The sequence below is a fragment of the Zootoca vivipara genome, chromosome 8, assembly GCF_965207765.1.
Source record: "Zootoca vivipara chromosome 8, rZooViv2.hap1.1, whole genome shotgun sequence".
NCBI lineage: Eukaryota > Metazoa > Chordata > Lepidosauria > Squamata > Lacertidae > Zootoca > Zootoca vivipara.
In genome coordinates, this window is record NC_142591.1 from 45,985,587 (window position 1) to 46,005,154 (window position 19,568).

The window sequence follows — 19,568 nt, forward strand, 5'->3', positions numbered from 1 at the left end:
TTGTTAAAACAGGCTGAATGTAACTACTGTAGCTCTTGGATCGTGTGCAGGCGTTTTAAGAATATAAGAGGATTCTGTTGAATCATGCAATGGCCCATCTAGTCCAGCATCCTCTTCTCACCCTGATGCCTGTAGGATGCCTGCCAATTTACTGTGCATGAGGCTATGCCTGCAGGCCCCACCCTCACCAACCCCAACCCCTGACATTCACACATTCACCACAAGATCTTCAAAGGAGAAACTGTGCACATGTAGCTACATGTTTGTGGACTCCCACATGATCAGGAACTCTGTTCAGTCACATGAAAGCTTGCATTCATACACCTGAAGATGTGTATGGTTACCTTTGTAGAAATCATGCTACACGCACAGGTGGTGGTGAGTTTGAAAATGGTGTCAGAAGTGTTTGTGGTTGGAAAACATCATTGTGACAACAATGAAATATAGCCCCAGATAAAGTGGTTTCTGGGGATTATGGCTAAACCATAAGAGATGAGAAGCACACCATTCACACATGATATTAAGCAAACTGTACTTCACCTTAGATGTTGCAGTTCTTTGCGTCTTCTCTCATCTTCCTTAGTAAATGTAATCTTCATAGAATTTGGATGACAGACTCCAAAGAAAGAGTGAGCAAATTTCTCCTCTTTGGTGGATCATTATATTATTCACAAATGCCCTGGGTGAGTGAAATTATGAAGGATGCTTGTTGACAGTTATTTCTACTGTTTGTGGTGTTTGTGTACACAAAATGACTATGAGGCCCTCAAAATCTTGTATAAGAGATTGACAGTGATTCTGGGTAAATTTACTACAAGCCTTTATTGGCAAGTGTCGCATGCGATTTATAAGGATCTGTATGTTTAAACTTTAAAGCTTGTTCCCATGCCAGGTCTTGTTTCGGAGCCATTGAGAATCGTAGCTTAGCAGAAGCAGTCATTTCTCATAATTTCATTTTGACAGATGACTACTTTGTATCACAGGGAAATAAAAATGTTTTTCAGTCGAATACTACATTTTCCTGCCTCTCCCAAATCTTCACTGCTCATTTACACTACATGCCTGATAACTTTTTCGACTTACCTGAAGGGTACTTCTGTTGAGTAGAGACACTCCAAGGCAAAATCAATCTTGCTAATGGTGGAGAGAATTGTGGCACCTCAGTTGGTACTACAGGTTATTTAGCATAAACATATGTGTTTCCATTAAGGGCTATCCACAGCCAGCTTGAATGAGCCACTTGTGTAAGAGGTTTTGTTTATAAATCTGAGGCTAATTTCCCCAGTCTCTTCTATATGTGCCATGTGGCAAAACTATACCAACGTCACTGCACAGGCATACAAATATATTTATTTGAGAGCAGAAATCGAAGTAATTATGTACAGGATTTTCCCTTTCTCTCAATGTTGTTGTTATTTAGTCATTTAGTCGTGTCCGACTCTTTGTGACCCCATGGACCAGAGCACACCAGGCACTCCTGTCTTCCACTGCCTCCCGCAGTTTGGTCAAACTCATGTTCATAGCTTCAAGAACACTGTCCAGCCATCTCTTCCTCTGTCGTCCCCTTCTCCTAGTGCCCTCAGTCTTTCCCAACATCAGGGTCTTTTCCAGGGAGTCTTCTCATGAGGTGGCCAAAGTGCAATAGATATCTTTATTATCTTTTCAAAGACTTTTTTTGTTGCTGATTTTGGAGAGTGCTGCAAAGGTTTTCTCAGTGGCAGAAGTTAATGTGTCCAAGGCATTGTGTTGTATCCAGTTTTTTAAAAAATAAAAGGTGCTGGTACTTACCATGAAGTTGTTATAGTAAGTGCCACAGTTTTAAAATGAGGGGTTGCGGTGGTAGGGAAGGTGGCGGTACTGTGTATCCCTGAGTACTCCCAGAAAAAAGCACTGGTGGTATTCAACTAAGATTCTTTGTTGACATGCATAAATGAAAATAAGACAAAGGAACCAGGGGAGTGAGGGGAGGGATGATCTGCAGCATGGGCTTATCAAAAGACACCCCGGCAAATACAGTGGTACCTCGGTTTAAGTACACAATTGGTTCCGGAAGTCTGTACTTAACCTGAAGCGAACTTTCCCATTGAAAATAATGGAAAGTGGATTAATCCGTTCCAGACAGGTCCGCGGAGTACTTAAACTGAAAGTACTCAAACCGAAGCGTACTTAAACCGAGGTATGACTGTAACTTCAGTTCACACAAATTAACCATCCATAGTAAACATAAATACTATACAATAACTGTATTGCACATGGATGAATGATAAAAGGTGTTCTAGACTCTCTCACTAATCTAGAAGGCTGGGGCACAAGTCTCACCCCAAGCACAGACAAGCTGCTCTTGAAGAATGGTGTAGTATATTGTGCTCTTAAACTGGAAAATTTCTTATTGCAATCTCACCTTGACAGGACTGTGTGTGCTGCAGCAGCAATGGAAAAATGCATGAAGGAAGGATTAGACTGGGCCTTGAAAAAGCTGGCTCCAGAATCCTGTTCAAGTACTTCCATTGCAGATAAAGGATGATGAAGCCACATTAATGTGCCTTATGATTTTCCTGCCATAAGTCAATTCCAATTAGCCAGATGGCTTTTTGCTGTTGTTTCATCCTGGTGTTGTACATAAGGCCTCTCTTATTCTAAAGATATGGCAGCAAACACCTTCAACATTTTGTCTAAAGAGGAACCTCTGGTTTCACTTCAAATTCTGTGTCAGCTGAAATTCTGTGGCCTCTCTAGATGGAGGTGCACCTCCCAAACACTCCCACCCCGTTTTTCACAGACTCAGAGATTGTGTGCCACTTATCTCAGGCCATTAGACACAGTCATAATGTCACAGTCTTTTTAACATCACACAATATATTGCCACTTCGCTGAATGGTCTCTGTAATTCATCCATGGTGTCTTCAGAAGGAATGCACAGTTCCTTCATAAGCAGCTCTTATCGGAAAGCACTCTTGTTGGTGGTTTGTTTAAATCGGCTGCTTAAAACTGTGTAATTAATTCAGTATACCAGAGAAATATGACATATGGTTACCATAAAGGAACTGCAGGCCTAGTGGAGATAAATCAGTCCTTAGCTAGAAGAAACAGATGTTTCCTGCAAATTCAGATTGTTGTTTCACAACCTTACAAGGTTTGGGGTTTCATCACTGACAGCCTTCAGTCATCATATAAACTATTTGCATTTGCAGCCCATCTAGAAAGATCATAAATAAATGTTTTTGCTTACATCGATGGAACAAACTGTGGCCATCATAGCTGCCAAGTTTTCCCTTTTCTCGCGAGGAAGCCTATTCAGCATAAGGGAAAATCCCTTAAAAAGGGGGATAACTTGGCAGCTATGGTGGCCATGCAGTTCAAGTGTGGCACAATAAGAACCCTAGCAATTGATGTGACATAATGGCTAAAGAGTTGGAGTTGCTCCCAGGCGTCCTGAATTCAAATCCTACTCAATTATGAAACTCACTGGGTGACCTTGAGCTAGCTATCTCTCCATCTAACAAACCCCACAAAATTGATGTGAGGATAAACTGGTGGGTCAAGAATAATGAATTCTGCCCTGAATTCCTTGGAGGAAAAGAGGGATAAAAATGTAATAAATGTAAGACATAGAGAAAGAAATATTGGCATCTGATAGAACTATAGCTATTACTCATAGGCTCCTTCCCTTCCATCCAGTTACACTGATGCACACTAGAAAAAAGGGGGTGTCATTCTTGTCAGATTGCAGTTTTCGAAGCCACAATCCACCAAGTTTTATGAACTGTTCCCCTATGGTGAAGAAAACAGGGGTGCAGGGCAGTACAACTCCATGACTCCCCCCCCCCCCGACCAAGTATAGTGACATCATCTGCCAGAGTCCTGGGTAATTGGCATATTCTTTTTGTCCTGAAAAGTGAATGAGATTTTCAAATTTGTTAGTGACAAATTAACTTAAAGGAAATAACGAGAATAAGGGAAATAATCAAGCAGAGTCTGGATACACTTTCCCTTTTCTTTGATGTGGTTCCCGCTTCATGCTAGCAATTTAAATGGTAACACTGATTTGCAATATAGATTGCATTCTAATTAAAGGCTAAAGCTTGCATTTTGGCAGGCTGAAGATCTTTTGTTAAAGCTCAGTGTGGCCAATGGGTTGAACCTGGGCAGGCTCCACTGAGTGGAGTAGGACTTACACAGTCATGTTAATCCTAATGAATTGGGCATTTTACTATGTGCTGATGCTCTATGTATGTGCAAGTATGTACATGAATAAATGTATGTAATGAATAAACACAGATGACTACATTTCTGGACTCTACTTAATGGTGTAGCTATGGGCCTGTCATGGTGAGCTCTTGAATTTCTGACTGTATCCCTTTACCACTGCTGCTGCTTCACTCCTTGCCAAATCTATTCAAGAGGAGAGGCATAGCTGCCCAGTGAGCAACGTGGGAATCCTTCCAATTTCCCTTGCCCTTTGTAAAGTTCTGGTGAAGAAGGTTGTTCATACAGTGTGGGCAGATGCCAGATGAGATACTCCTCCCTAGAATTTGCATCTGTCTCAATGGGCCAGAAGTCAATGTGCTGCTTACCCATTCGAATGGAGGCTCCAGCCATAGCTGCCAAGTTTTCCCTTTTCTCGCGAGGAAGCCTATTCAGCATAAGGGAATTTCCCTTAAAAAAGGGGATAACTTGGCAGCTATGGCTCCAGCCACAGCTTACTTGCATATGCCATGGGATTTGTTTCAATGCAAATTGTACAGTTAGTAACACCGAGTTTTAAAAACTAAAAGAAAGCTGGCTGGGAGACAAAAAATTATGTATGTGCAAGAACAATCCAGGCCCATGCACTTTGGATTCCCTAAACTGCACATACACTTTTGCCAGTGTTTAGTTTCCCTGGTTTCTCTCCTTAATTAAGAACTGTTTCTTTTCCATTGTGCTGATGGCTCCTGGACCCAGAATACAAGTGTGTTCTCCAAGTAAATCTCTGCCATGGTTTTCTTATAAGGAAGCTGGAACAGAATGCCTTAGCCAGGGTCACCATGACAGCTTGAAATCTCCTGGGCGACAGCGATCAAGCAGGAGTTTGCTTTGCTGGATCTAAATTTGGATTAAAATATTACACAGCCATCTGGTAAAAGAAAGTGAAGACTGTGGGACATGATGCAATAGGGGTAGTCATGATAAATGAAAAAGGCAAGGAAGTTATGCAGATGCTACAACTTTTGTACACTGCAACAGAGCATGGCTTTAATCAGTATTCGAAAATAATCAAAGGTTCCAGATGCATGATTATGGCCAAATATTTGTATATGCCATGATAATCTGTGTCATATTCACCTTCTCCTGATAAATGGGCAGCTTTTGCAAGGAAGCATAAACATCTATAGGACATCAAAGCAATCAGCATTGAGCCTGAGCTTTAATGTTTTCAAGCACACTCCTCTGAAGCGACCTTCCCCGCTTTCTAGCCGAGTTAGTGCTTTTATTCCCAAATGTCACCTGTTTGTTTTATAGGAGTGTTCCGAGATGTGTAGCATTTAAAAGAATTATCTAGCAGGACAGGACATGCCCAAAAGGTTAAGTGAAATTATAAGGTTTTAGGGCAGTTGTCTGCCCTGACATTGTTCTCATTATCAAAATGCTGAATAGAGTCTCTAAAGGATAAAACCTATGACTCTGGTCTGGTCTGTTAACAATTAAACCACTTTAGCTCAGGCATAACCACTTAAAAAGTCTGATCAACCTTCTGTTGTGAGAACTTTGATGTTCAAATTGAATTGTTAACTACATAGTCTGCAGACTCCAATCCATTTTCCATTACCTCTTCATTTACCTGGACAAACAGAGGTAAAGTTTCCACTTAGGAACTGATCCATCAGCAAATCTCTTAAAATATTAGAGACCTTGTTTCATGCTTTATCTGTTCCTTAAAATCAAATGGATTTAAGTGCAGTGCTTAGACAGCTAACATTCCCTCTGGCTTTATCAAGGTGATTGCTTACATTAGAACTGTGGATTGCCAGAATGCTACATTGCTAGGAGGATGAAAAAGGGGGCAGCCCCAATATCACACCATGGTAGAGTTGCCACCTGTCCTGTATAATACAGTGGTACCTCGGTTTACAAACACAATTGGTTCCGGAAGTCTGTACTTAACCTGAAGCGAACTTAACCTGAAGCGAACTTTCCCATTGAAAGTAATGGAAAGTGGATTAATCTATTCCAGTTGGGTCTGCAGAGTACTCAACCTGAAGCATACTTAACCCGAGGTATGAGTGTAATTGGTTCTGGAAGTCCGTACTTAACCTGAAGCAAACTTAACCTGAAGCAAACTTTCCCATTGAAAGTAATGGAAAGTGGATTAATCCGTTCCAGACAGGTCGCGGAGTACTTAAACTGAAAATACTCAAACCGAGGCGTACTTAAACCGAGCTTTGACTGTACATGATTGTTCCATATTTCAATTTAAAATGCTGCATCCCGTATTGATACAGTTTTGTCCTGTGTTTCAGTTCTTCTCTCTCCCTCTCCCTCTCCCTCCCCCTCTCTCTGTGTGTGTGTCTGTGAAGCATAGCTGTCAAGTTCTCCCCCTTTTTAAGGGAAATTCCCTTATGCTGAATAGGCTTCCTCGCGAGAAAATGGAAAACTTGACAGCTATGCTATGAAGTTAGGAATCCTCTCCAATTACAGGTGTTTGAAAGGGTGTGTTTAAGCTCTGCGTAGCCAAACACAGACAGATTTACAAATTCATATTGATGTGTGTGCAACAATTTCCAGAGGGCTCATCCTGTTAGGCTGCAATAGATTGCAATGGATTGTTTTAAAGTTACTTCAGCACCAAAGAGAGAGAGGGGAAAAAAATCACCCCCCCCAGGATGCTGCCCCACCCTATCCTGTATTTTGCCAGAACAAAAATGTCAACCTCACCTCATGGGAGCATCCTAATAATAATAATAATTTTATTTATACCCCGCCCTTCCCAGTCAAGACCGGGCTCAGGGTGGCTAACAACAAGAATATCAAAGCAAGCATAAAATAAACAATTCAATTAAAATGCAGATTAAATACAATGTTAAAATTCAATTTTACAATTAGGAACCTACAAGTGCAACCTCATTTAAATACCTGTAGGATAAAGCCTTAGGGGAGGGTAACACTGGGGTCAGACTGAGTCAGTCCAAAGGGCAAGTGGAACAGCTCCATCTTGCAGGCCCTACGAAAAAATGACAACTCCCGCTGGGCCCTAGTCTCCTGAGAGAGAGCATTCCACCAGGTTGGGGCAAGTACTGAGAAGGCCCTGGTCCTGGTCAAGGCCAATCTAACCACCTTGTGACTTGGGATCTCCAGTATGTGATTATTTGTGGACCTTAATGTCCTCTGCGGGGCATACCGGGAGAGGCGGTCCCGTAGGTACGAGGGTCCTAAGCCGCATAAGGCTTTAAAAGTCAAAACCAGAACCTTAAACATGACCCTGTACTCCACCGGGAGCCAGTGCAGCTGGTAAAGCACTGGATGAATGTGATCTCGCAGTGATGACCACGTAAAGAGTCTCGCCGCAACATTCTGCACCCGCTGGAGTTTCTGGGTCAGTTTCAAGGGCAACCCCGCATAGAGCGAGTTACAATAATCAAGCCTAGAGGTGACCATCACATGGATCACTGTGGCCAGGTCAGGCTGAGAAAGGTAGGGGACCAACTGCTTAATGCGGCGGAGATGGAAAAATGCCACCTTGGCTGTGGTTGCAACCTGCGCCTCCATGGAAAGGGTTACATCCAAGCTCTTGACAGAAGGGGCTGATACTAATTGAGCCCCAGCGAAAGATGGAAGTTGCCTCCCCCCCCATGTCATCCCTATCCAACCAGAGGACCTCTGTCTTCGAAGGATTTAGCTTCAGCTGACTCCCACATAGCCATCCAGCCACAGCTTCCAAGCACTTGGTCAGTGTGTCCAGGGCCGAGGCAGGACAGCCATCCATCAACAGATAAATCTGGGTGTCAACAGCATATTGATGACAACCCAGCCCCAAACTCCGGACAATCTGGGCAAGGGGGCGCATGAAGATATTGAAAAGCATCAGGGAAAGGATTGCACACCAAGGAGTGCCGCGGCGACAACCCCCTCCCTATTGCCACCCTCTGTCCCCGACCTGAGATAAAGGAACGCAGCCATTGTTGGACTGTGCCCTGAAGACCAAGGCGGTGGTCTAAAAGCTCATAATCAACCATGTCGAAGGCGGCTGACAAGTCTAGAAGAATCAGCAGCCCCGACCCGCCTTGATCCAGCTGTTTATGGAGGTTGTCTGTTAGGGCGACCAGTGTTGTCTCGGTCCCGTGGCCGGGACAAAAGCTGGACTGGAATGGATCTAAAGCCGATGTTTCATCCAGAAACCTACCAAGCTGTTCGACAACCACTCTTTCAATTATCTTACCCAAGTATGGGAGATTTGAGACAGGGCGATAATTGGATAGATCTAGCGGATCTAACGATGCTTTCTTTAAGAGCGGACGCACCACTGCTTCCTTCAACTCCTCTGGGAAAGTCCCTGAACTGAGAAACAAGTTGATAATCTCAACCAGGGGGCCCCGCACCTTGTCTAGACACGCTCTAATCAGCCAGGATGGGCAGGGGTCTAGGGAGCAAGTGGTGGGCCTCCCAGCCTGGAGGAATCTGTCTACATCAGCGGGGAGTATCTGGCCGAAGTCCTTGATCCCCACCATAATCTTAATGCAGCTGCAAAGGTCTTGATCTGGTCTGACTATGCAGGAATGGAGACTTTTCCCTTCTTTAGTTTGCCATTACAATTACTGGAATTTCTAAAATTCTTCTTGGCTTTTGAGCTGGAAGTGGCTCAGAAGTTTGATATTTGGACCAAACTGGCTAAAGATTTGAGGGAAGAAGGGGCTGGGGACACTCACCCCCTTTCACATTGCCTTACTGCTGCCACCTGCATCTTGCAGTGGTAGCTGCAGTCCTTTCAGTTGCTGGTACAGTAGCTGCTGCCACCTCCCAGTGCCCTTCTAAAGAGAATTAGACACAGCAGACCCTAAGCACATCACCAGTGGAGATTGTTAATCAATTGTTCATGCATCTGGAAATAAAGTTGTCTATAGCAGGGGTGGGATATTTTTTTTCAAGAGCCACATTCCTTCAGGGGGTCATGTGTTGAGGGCCACAAGTCAAGGGTGAGTAGCCACACTCCTCTGTTAAGATCATCACCACCCAAGCTTCTCCCCTCTTTCTTTCTTAAAATTTGTTACACACATTAAGATTTGTTACATCATTACCACCATCAATTACCACTGCCACCCCACATCCACTTACTGTCTTTTATATATTTTGCAGTATGACAAGTTTTCATGTTCCTCTCTTAGATAAGTGCCCCGTGACTTTTTGCTATAGGTTCTTTCTTTGTTGCGCTTCTTCTTAATTTTCCAAGTTCAGCACTTTCCATCTTGTGTTTTGGATTTTTTTAAAAATCGCATGACAGACCTTTCTCTCAACAAACACTCCGGATCTTAAGATCTGATAGTGTGTATCACCCATGTAATTGCTAATTGCAATTGCTTGCCGCACAATTGCTAAATGTGCAAATCGCTTTGCATCTGCCTTTGACCTCAGAAGCACAGCTTTAGCAAAGCTGCAAGTTTTTTGCCCATGTTCTTGTCCCTTCCTTTGAGTTTGATTAATAAGGTTGGAGTGCATGTCTCAGTTTTGCGCATGGGAGGAACCAGTTGCCTGGGCATATAATGTGTTCCCAGTGGAACCAGCAGAATGACCGCTCCCCACATTAAATGGAGGGGAGGACTTTTGCGTGGTCGCACGCAGCCCCCTGGATCCCAGAGCAGCTTCCTGGTAGTTCGGACTGGCCACATCCTCCCCAGGCTGGATACCTGGGGTCTCCGCCTACCCCAGCCAATCGTCCAATCCCACCTGGGGAGGCATTGCCAGGGGAATGGCCAGGTAAGGGGAGGGACCATACAGCCCACTCAACAGAAGATGACTCCGCCTGTCCACGCAAATAAGACAACCTGTGACTTCTGATTCTGGCCTTCGACACAAGAAGGCTTACATTCAGGAGCACATGAAAGAAGCAGAGATTGCTATGACATCTGTGGAAGGCAGCTTTAGTGTTGCTGCTCTTAGAACTGCAACACAGGTGGGTAGCATTTCACTGAGTCTAGCCCTCAGGGGGGAAAACAAGAGAAAAAGGCACAGTAAGGTCTAGAAAGAGTATGACCTGCATGCAAAAATAGAGCTTAACAACAAGAACAAAAGGAAGTACAGCCTTACACATGTTCATGGATTCTTAATATAAATATTTATAGGGCACAGGTTTTCTCATTTGTGATGGTTCCCCTCCCATGGCAATCCATCCCTTGATGCTATCTTTTAAAAGATGCACACAGACAGGAAACACTCTCCTTTTAGCTGAGATTCATTGTTATCAGCATCTTCCTAGATAGGAGCATGGCAAAAAAAAAATAAGTTTGCAAATGTAGGCATTAGTAGAAGGTGGCCAGCAGAATTCTACTCTCCTTATTATAGATACAATGAAAATATTCCATTTGCTTTTATATGTGTATGGTTATCACTCAGTGACTGGAATGCCAAGTGGTGAGCAGAGCATATGAAAGAGCCATCACTGATCAAACAAAAACTATTTCACCTAAGCACTTTGTATCACCCTGTGTGCACATGTACACAGATAAGCTTGTGGCATTAAGAGAGGATTAGATAAATTCATGGAGGATAAGGCTATCAATGACTAGGATTGCTGTGTTCTAACTCCACTGTCAGAGGCAATATGTGCCTTTATGCCATAGGCATCTGGTTGGCCAATGTGAAAACTGGATGCTAAACTAGGTGGATCATTGGCCTGATCCAGCATATTCTTCTTATGAAAGCAATTAACATGTTTAGTTGTGAATGATCAATTATCAAGTGTTGCACATATGCAGGTGATCAAGTTAAGAAGAAACATGATGTATCAAACAAGGCAATGAAGCGCCTTTCAGTAAGTGAAAATGACGGGTCTACTAGCTGCAAAAAGGAAGCATGCTTTGCATAACAGCATGCATATGGTGCTGTGTTTATTTGTGTAAATAACTTTTTTATTTTTCTCTTATTCCCTTGGATTCCTAGTGTCTTGCCAAAGAATCATTTCCCCCCCCAAATTGTCTGACTCCCTACTGCTTTTATTGCTGAGTGCCTACAAGAAGCACAGTGTGTGCATCTCATTAGTGCTTTCTGTCAATGACATTAAATGAGATCTCATGCAGAAAACTGAGGAAATCCAATGCTCCGATTAATGAAATGTCACGTAAATCTATACAGCTACCCATTTTGTGTCTAATAAGGAGCTTGCATGTATGAGAATAATACATCTACCCCAACCCCAAAGCACAGTGAGTCCACCAGAGGTGATCCATTTCTTTCTTGTGTGTACATGAGGTTTGTCTCCCAAACTGATATGACTGATTGATTATATTTCTATGCCGCTTCTCATTCACATGAATTGCAAAGCAGCTTACAAACAGTAAACTATAGCCTAGCAGAACATCATGAATACAACATAAATCAGATAGAGTAATCATGGTTGGATGGCCATCTGTCACAGATAAAATAAACTATGAAAGAACCGCCAGTAAAAATGATATTAATATCACAAACAACATTAAAAAAACCACACCAGCAAGTAGAGAAAGCTAAACACAACTAAACAGTATGAAGGCTAAAATAGTCACTCATTAAAAACCTGAAGAAGGCCAAGTTAAAAGTTGCATCACTACTTGGTGCCAAAATAACAATGTTGGTGTCTAATGTACATGTAGGGTAGGTATGGGCAAACTTTGACCTTCCAGATGTTGCTGAACATCTCCCATGAGCTCCAGGAATTGTGGCTAATGGCCAGATGTGAAGGGAGCTGTAATTCAGCAACATCTGGCAAGCCAAACGTTCACCACACCTACTCTCAAGGGGAGGGCATTCCACAAATGGGAAACCACCACTTTACTCTCTATACACAATCTATGTTGTGATATTTATTCTCACAAATGTATTCTAAGGCTATGCCACCTATTGGCAACATGGTGTTGCCTTCTTTGGCATATATGTCAGAAATAACAACATTGCAACCTATATCACATATAATCTCATTTGGTAATGCAGGTGTGTTTAGCACTGCCCATGTCGGCTGAATTGAATTTTATTCTGGGCAGGATATAGTGCTCTCTTTTATTATTGCCTTTGGCTTGCTTCATAATGCTAAATTAGCTCAGTAAAACTAATGCCATCATGGAAATCATATAGCTTTATGGCATATCACACAGCTGTAACTCACGAAAGCATTGTCAGACGCAGGGTTATAAAGAAAGTCCTGTGGCATAATCTAATGGAGATAATAATCTGATTGCTGTCAAATGAAGTTGAGAGATTTCTCTGCACAGAAGATTGGAAACAAAAGCCTGATAAATTGTTCACTTCGACCTAATGAGGGAGAGGGCAACCAAAGATTACAGTTAACGATATTTCTAGACAATCTGAGATGTGCATGGAGCGAAACCCAGGGTTATGCAAAAGATACAAATCTCGAATAAAGAAGTGAAGCAGGGTGGCTTGGGACAGATTTCGGGGTTCTTTGAGCTGAAGTGAGATCTTGCTGAAGCACCCAAAACTGAAGCAGGGGTTTCCAAAGTGCTCTGAAGTGCTTCAGTATTGTGGATGGTAAGAATGGATTGCAGGCAACAGACCTGCAAAAATTGAAACATTTTCCCCAAAAGTTGCCAAATAGGGCAAAAGTTATGGTGGGGAGAGATGGTAAGGAGAGTTGTTTTGTGACCGGCAGTTCTAGCTCCTCATCAGAAAGAATGATTATGTTAGGGATTTCCAGTCATGGTTCTTCAGGGTGGGGATGTTGTAGTACATTAGCTAATACTCTATTCCAGGCATCCCCAAACTGTGGCCCTCCAGATGTTTTGGCCTACAACTCCCATGATCCCTAGCTAACAGGACCAGTGGTTGGGGAAGATGGGAATTGTAGTCCAAAACATCTGGAGGGCCGAAGTTTGGGGATGCCTGCTCTATTCTATGCTCTTGACTAGTTCTGGCAATGGTGCTTGCTTGGAAAATGCTATACATCCAAGTCCTTCTGCTTCTATGCCACATGCCCACACATTCATTCCTGTCAAATCAACTCTGCATTTGGTTTCTGTGACTTGGGTGCCAACTGAGCAGAACACATGCCCAAAGCTGTTTTTCCCACCCTCCCATCATATCTCCTTATCATCTGACCATTTTGTATAGGAAGCTCATTTCTATAAACGCACGTGCACACACACACACACACACACACACACACACACACACACACACACCCTAATGAACAGGCATTATCAGAGTTCAAGGACAATTTGCAGCCAAACAGTCTCAGGTCATGTCAGAGCCAGATAAATGAATACGGTACACTCAGTAAGGTCCCTGAGTAAAAAATAAAAATAAGGGCACATAAACTCTACACTGAAATGATTGATTCCCTGTAATAAATCAGTGGCTGAGTACATCAACCCCCACCAAATTTGGGCTCCAGTGGGTACCACAAGCTGAACAATGTGGGCTGAACCTCAGGAGTGATTAAATAGTCCTGTCTTGGGTTGTTGCTTTTTAACAACATGTGGACAGCACATGCGAAAGGCAGTGTTTCTTTGTTTTGCATTGCTGGACGTAGGACTAGCAGATAACTTTTTAGGGCCCTATGTAAAAAGGTGTGCCTTTATCATACAGCAAAAACTATACAGTGAAGATGCTATAAATGTTATTTATTTATTTTCAAAAAACATATATATCCTGCCCTTCATCCTATCATCGCTGGGTAGATTATAAGAATAATCACGTAAAACAATAAACAGTAAAATCATAATCAATACAATATAATTGGAGTGAGATTTATACTCATATTCTAGTGCTATATCTTCTACAATGTTCACTTATGTTATCATTTGGCATGTGTCAGAAATACCAACATTTCGACCATTATTGGATATAAACTCATATTTAGTAATGTGCACATGTTGACACTGCCTATATCAGTGATGGGCAACCTTTTGAGCTTGGTGTGTCAAAATTCGCCAAAAAGCCGAGCATAATTCGGGTGGTGTGTCACTTCGAGAGAGAAAAAACACAATTTCACGATATTTATAGTTTAAATAACAAAAATGTATAATTGTTTCCTCTTTAAAAAAGGGAAAAAGGGGAGGGAAAAATTATTAAAGTTTTTTTAAAAAAATAAAATAAAATAAATATTAAAGGGGGGGGGGGAAATAAGGCAAAACCTTCCTCCAACGGGTCTGCCACTGGGGAGGTGGGCTTGGGTTGGTTCTGTGCCTCCTCGTGGCCCTCTTCAGCCCACCTCTCCCCTCACTCGGCTATGCTTGCGTGGTGGCGGGGCAACAGGGAAGGGGGTATCATCTTACTTGGGTGTCTCTTCTCTCTTCCCGGGATGGTGGCGAGGTGGCGGTGGTGGCAGCAGCGAGGTTGGGGTTGGGGTTCTTCTCCCTCCTCCAAGGGCTCCCTCCTCTCCCTTGGGGCGACGGGGACGGCAATGGAGCAAGCGGACCCCTGTTCTACTTTGCCATGTTTTTCTTTCTTTTCTCCCTTCTTTTCTTGCGGGGGCGGCGGCAGCGGGCCCGGGGCTTCCTTTTTCCTCCTCCGGCCTCCGGAGTGCCATCCGTCAGTTTTGCGGGGTAGGCTCCAGCAGCTCCCTAGTTGCTGCACTGGTGGCCCCCAGTGTCCGGGCAGTGGCGGTGGTGGTTTCGGTGGCTCGGGAGCCCGTCCGGCAGCTCCTGCAACACTGGTCACTTTCAGGAGCTTCGCGGCTCCATGCCAACCACCATTTTGCCTCACCAGAAGTCCACAAGGCCCCCAGAGATGCATCGCCTGCGGCATTCCACCACCGGCTGGAAGTGAGGTCTCGGCATGTGGCCGCATGTCACAGAAAATGGCTATGCGTGTCAGTGCTGACACGCGTGTCATAGGTTCACCAAAACTGGCCTATATCAACCCCTTCAAGTGTCCTTATTTTCTAGAGACGTCCCTGATTTAGAGAAACCATCACAGTTTCTGCTTGATCCTGGAATGTAATGTCCTGCTTTTCCTTAAGATATCCCTATTTTCATGTTGGAGGGACCCCCGAGCCATCTGAAGGCAATCCTTTTAAAAAAATGTTCAATGTTTTATTATATATTTATGTATGTTGGAAGCCTCTCAGAATGGCTAGGGCAGGCATCCCCAAACTGCGGCCCTCCAGATGTTTTGGACTACAATTCCCATCATCCCTGACCACTGGTCCTCTTAGCTAGGGATCATGGGAGTTGTAGGCCAAAACATATGGAGGGCCGCAGTTTGGGGATGCCTGGGCTAGGGCAACCCAGTAAGATGTGTGAGGTATAAATAGTAAAATAGTGTGTGTGTGTGTGTGTGTGTGTGTGTGTAATAATAATAATAATAATAATAATAATAAGTAAAATTATGGAATAGGACATCCCTATTTGTATCTGATAAATGTTGGAGGGTATGCTATATTAAGCTGAACTGAATTTTATTTTGGCAGAAAAATAATACTCTGTAGCTCTCATTGCCCTTGGCTCATCATGCTAAATTAGCTGGCTAAAACCAATGCCATCATGAAAATAATATAAAATTGATGCATAAACTTTTCCATTAGTAGCTTTGTACCCCAAAAGATGGAGCTATGAATTCTGTTTCAAATTTTTGGAAATAATCTGTTGACTTTCTGTTGTTTTTGTAGCTGCACTGTGAGAAAATAGAGTATTTCTCTTGCACTTTATAAAGCTTTCATTTGTATGAAAGCTGCAGTCTGTACATGTGGTAAGCAGGCCTTGGCAGATTTAGGCAGGTAGGCAGTTTTTTTTATGAGTCTTTTACATCTTTGGAGGTATATTACCTGGCGTCCCTTCAAAGCTTCTAGCGAAATACATCTTGTTTGAGTTTACTCAGGAATGGCTTTTATCTGCTTTTACTAGAAATCTGTCTGATCAGTGACAGATGCAAGGGACAAACATTTTATGGCGGGGAAGTGCTATGTGTGAAAATTATATTTTGATAAAGCTACATGTGGCAAAATAGCAAAATAAGATATTCTCTTTACACGAGAGACATCAGCAAGTTTTATAATTGGAATTGGAGTTTAACACTAGCACTTCTAACAATAAGTAATCAGTTACAGAGTCTTTAAAAAAAAATAGGCAACATACTTGATTCATTTCTTTTCTTTTGGTTTCATTTGGTAGGGGGAGTGTTGTCTCTACTGACAGATCCAAAAGTATTCAAAGCCTGGAAAGCTTCAGGAATTTGGAATTATTTGTCAAAGTAAGAAAAAAAGGTGCTAGAAATATAAACTCTGAGATTTCTTACACTCACAACAAAGTTCTATACAAATTTTCACAGAAGTAGTCAATGAAGCTTACTTCCAGGTAAATGTGCATAGGTTTGCTTACCTGGGAGTAAGCCCAAGTAAACATAGTGGGACTTATGTTCAAGTAAACACACATATGATTGAGCTGTTGTACAGTATAACCCCAGTACTGGCAGCATTTACATGTTTAGTAATCTTCTGGAATTCAATGGAAACACTTACAATTATTAACATATGTGAATACTTTGTTTATATAACCCAGGTTGAATTTTCTATTAGGGTTGACAGATGCAAAACAGGGCAGAGGTCCTACCTCTTTAATATTTCTGTTAAAGGGCATTTATATAACACAACTAGTAAAGGTGTAGAAGTCCAGTCTTCTTTGGCATCACGCCACACTAAAAGAATCTGTCACAGTTTTATCACCTAAAATCCTGAGATTAGTTACCATCCAGGTGGTGTGTGTGTGTGTGTGTGTGTGTGTGTGTGTGAAAAATGAGGTGCTGCTACTCCATACTAGTGATTACTATCAGCCACACAAAAGCCCTGGTTACCATCATCATCATCAGACGGTTTATGTCCAAACTAGATGAAGACAAAGCCATGAATGGGAAGATATACTGCCAAGAAAACTATAATGACTAAAAAGTCAAGAGGTTTCTGGGCATAATTCAAAGTGTTGGTGCTGACCTTTAAAGCCCTAAATGGCTTCGGTCCTGTATACCTGAAGGAGCATCTCTACCCCCATCGTTCTGCCCGGACACTGAGATCCAGCCCCGAGGGCCTTCTGGTGGTTCTCTCACTGCAAGAAATGAGGTTGCAGGGAACCAGGCAGAGGGCCTTCTCGGTAGTGGTGCCCGCCCTGTGGAACACCCTCCCATCAGATGTCAAGGAAATAAGCAACTATCCTATTTTAAAAGACATTTGAAGGCAGCCCTGTTTAGGGAAGTTTTTAATGTTTAATGCTGCATTGTGTTTTTAATATTCTGTTGGGTGCCATCCAGAGTGACTGAGGAAGCCCAGCCAGATGAGCAGGGTATGTATGTATGTATGTATGTATGTATGTATGTATTATTATTATTATTATTATCTCTATTACAAAAAGTTACACTGCAATCCAATACCTTTTTTTTTAAGGAGGAGGAGTTAGATCAGGCATTCCCAAACTGCGCCCCTCCAGATGTTTTGGCCTACAACTCCCATGATCCGTAGCTAACAGGAACAGTGGTCAGGGATGATGGGGATTGTAGTCCAAAACATCTGGAGGGACGAAGTTCGGGGATGCCTGTCGTAGAGTCTTTTCTACAGGTCAGTTACATTCAGTGTGAGACATTAGAGTTGTGTACAATATAAGGTTGGGCGAGAAGGGGGCGTGGGATAGTAAAATTGACATTCTTTTACTTAGTGTATGTGTGGGGTTTTGGTATCAGCGTATAAATCACACACTGCTAGAGTTGTTTCTTTTTGTATGCCAATGTATTTCTTATCAATAAAAAAATCAGTGTGGCATGAGCAAATTTTTATTTGGAAAGTGCAGCCCAGAGAAAAAAAAGTTTGAGAGCCACTGACTTATATCCTACTCAGAGCAGAACCGTGGAAATTAGTAGACATGTCTAACTTTGGTTCATTAATTTCCACTTAGCTGAATACAATCCCTTGCCAGGATAGGAAAGATTTTGCTTCTCTTGAGATTCTTGGACATTTACTAGTCCACTGAAGTACACAGAGACATTGTTCATTAACATGGGGCATTAGATTTCAACCAAGAGTTTTGGAGGGACCAGATAAAACAATTTGCTTCTTATGAATGGTTGCATCATCCTTATGAATGGCTATATTTAGGGAAGTAATAACCTTTTCATGTGGCTCAGGTCCTCATTTATGCTCTGCTTCATGATTTCATTCTCAGTTATCAGCTGCATCCAGAGCGGAGGACTTGCTTATCATCATTATCTCTGTGAAAGTTTCCAAGAGGAACTTACAAATCAAATGTAAAGGTGAGGAACCTTGATCATACTTGAAGAAAGGTTGAGATATAAAATTTTAAGAAGATTGATTTTGGACTCTGCTGCTCTTCCAGTTAATTAATGAAAGGCAGAAACAGCTCAAAGATCTGCATTAATATTAATACCCTATAAGAGGGAACTTCCTCCCAATCAGCCACAGCAAAGATGGATCAAAGAGACTTTTCATGAAATGGATGATTTGGCCTCCAGTTAAGTTCCGTGACACTTTTGCTAACACTTTTAGCAGAGCAAGGGAATGCCTTTCTCTCTGATTATTATAGGAACAGTCATTTTCACATACATTTACTTAATAGGTATATCCTCTTATGCATTAATAAACATTTGGTACAGACAGTCCATCCACATACTATTAATGATTTTTGCTTGGGCTGATATGATGATAGAATAAGTAATCTAAAATGTCATAACTCAAATAGTGTATCAAATATATCTGTGTCTCTATTTTGTAAATTGCCCTGAAAGCACTACTGAAGGTGTTCCTTACATCTTTTAAATGAAATAATAAAAAACTGAAATAAATAAAAATAACAGAAATGTCTATTCTGAAACCACTCCCTCTTCAACTACTAATCATGAAGGCTATACAATATATCAGGAATGTGCAAAAAAAATAAAAATGGAAGAATCAAGAATCAATTACCAAAGCAGGGTTGTCTTGGGCAGAATCGGGGCTTGTCCAAACCAAAGCAGGATTGTCTGAAACACCCCAAACTGAAGTGGGATACTTCACAGATTTGGATGTTTAAAAACCACTGTTTGTCTGGGTAGCCACAAAGAGAAACTGGGTGCTGGACTAGACAGGACTTTGGTCTGATTCAGCAGGGGCTCCCAAAAGATGCTGCTTCAGGACCTCTTCAATACTACCTTTTAAGGTGCACACCTTTTAAGGTGTGGAAGCATAACCACCATGTAAAGGTGAATTCATTGGGATTAGTAGCAGGATCAGCAGCAATTCCCTGACAAGAGTACATGTGTTGAAAATCCAGGTTTGCTGCCAGGAAATGTGTGAAATAGCCCATAGTTAGAGCAAGGGCATTTGGTGCATTTCACTAAAAATCAATTTGGTACAGTTGGGGTACAATTGTTGTCATTGTGCTCACGGATGAGATTTTGATCCAGTGGAT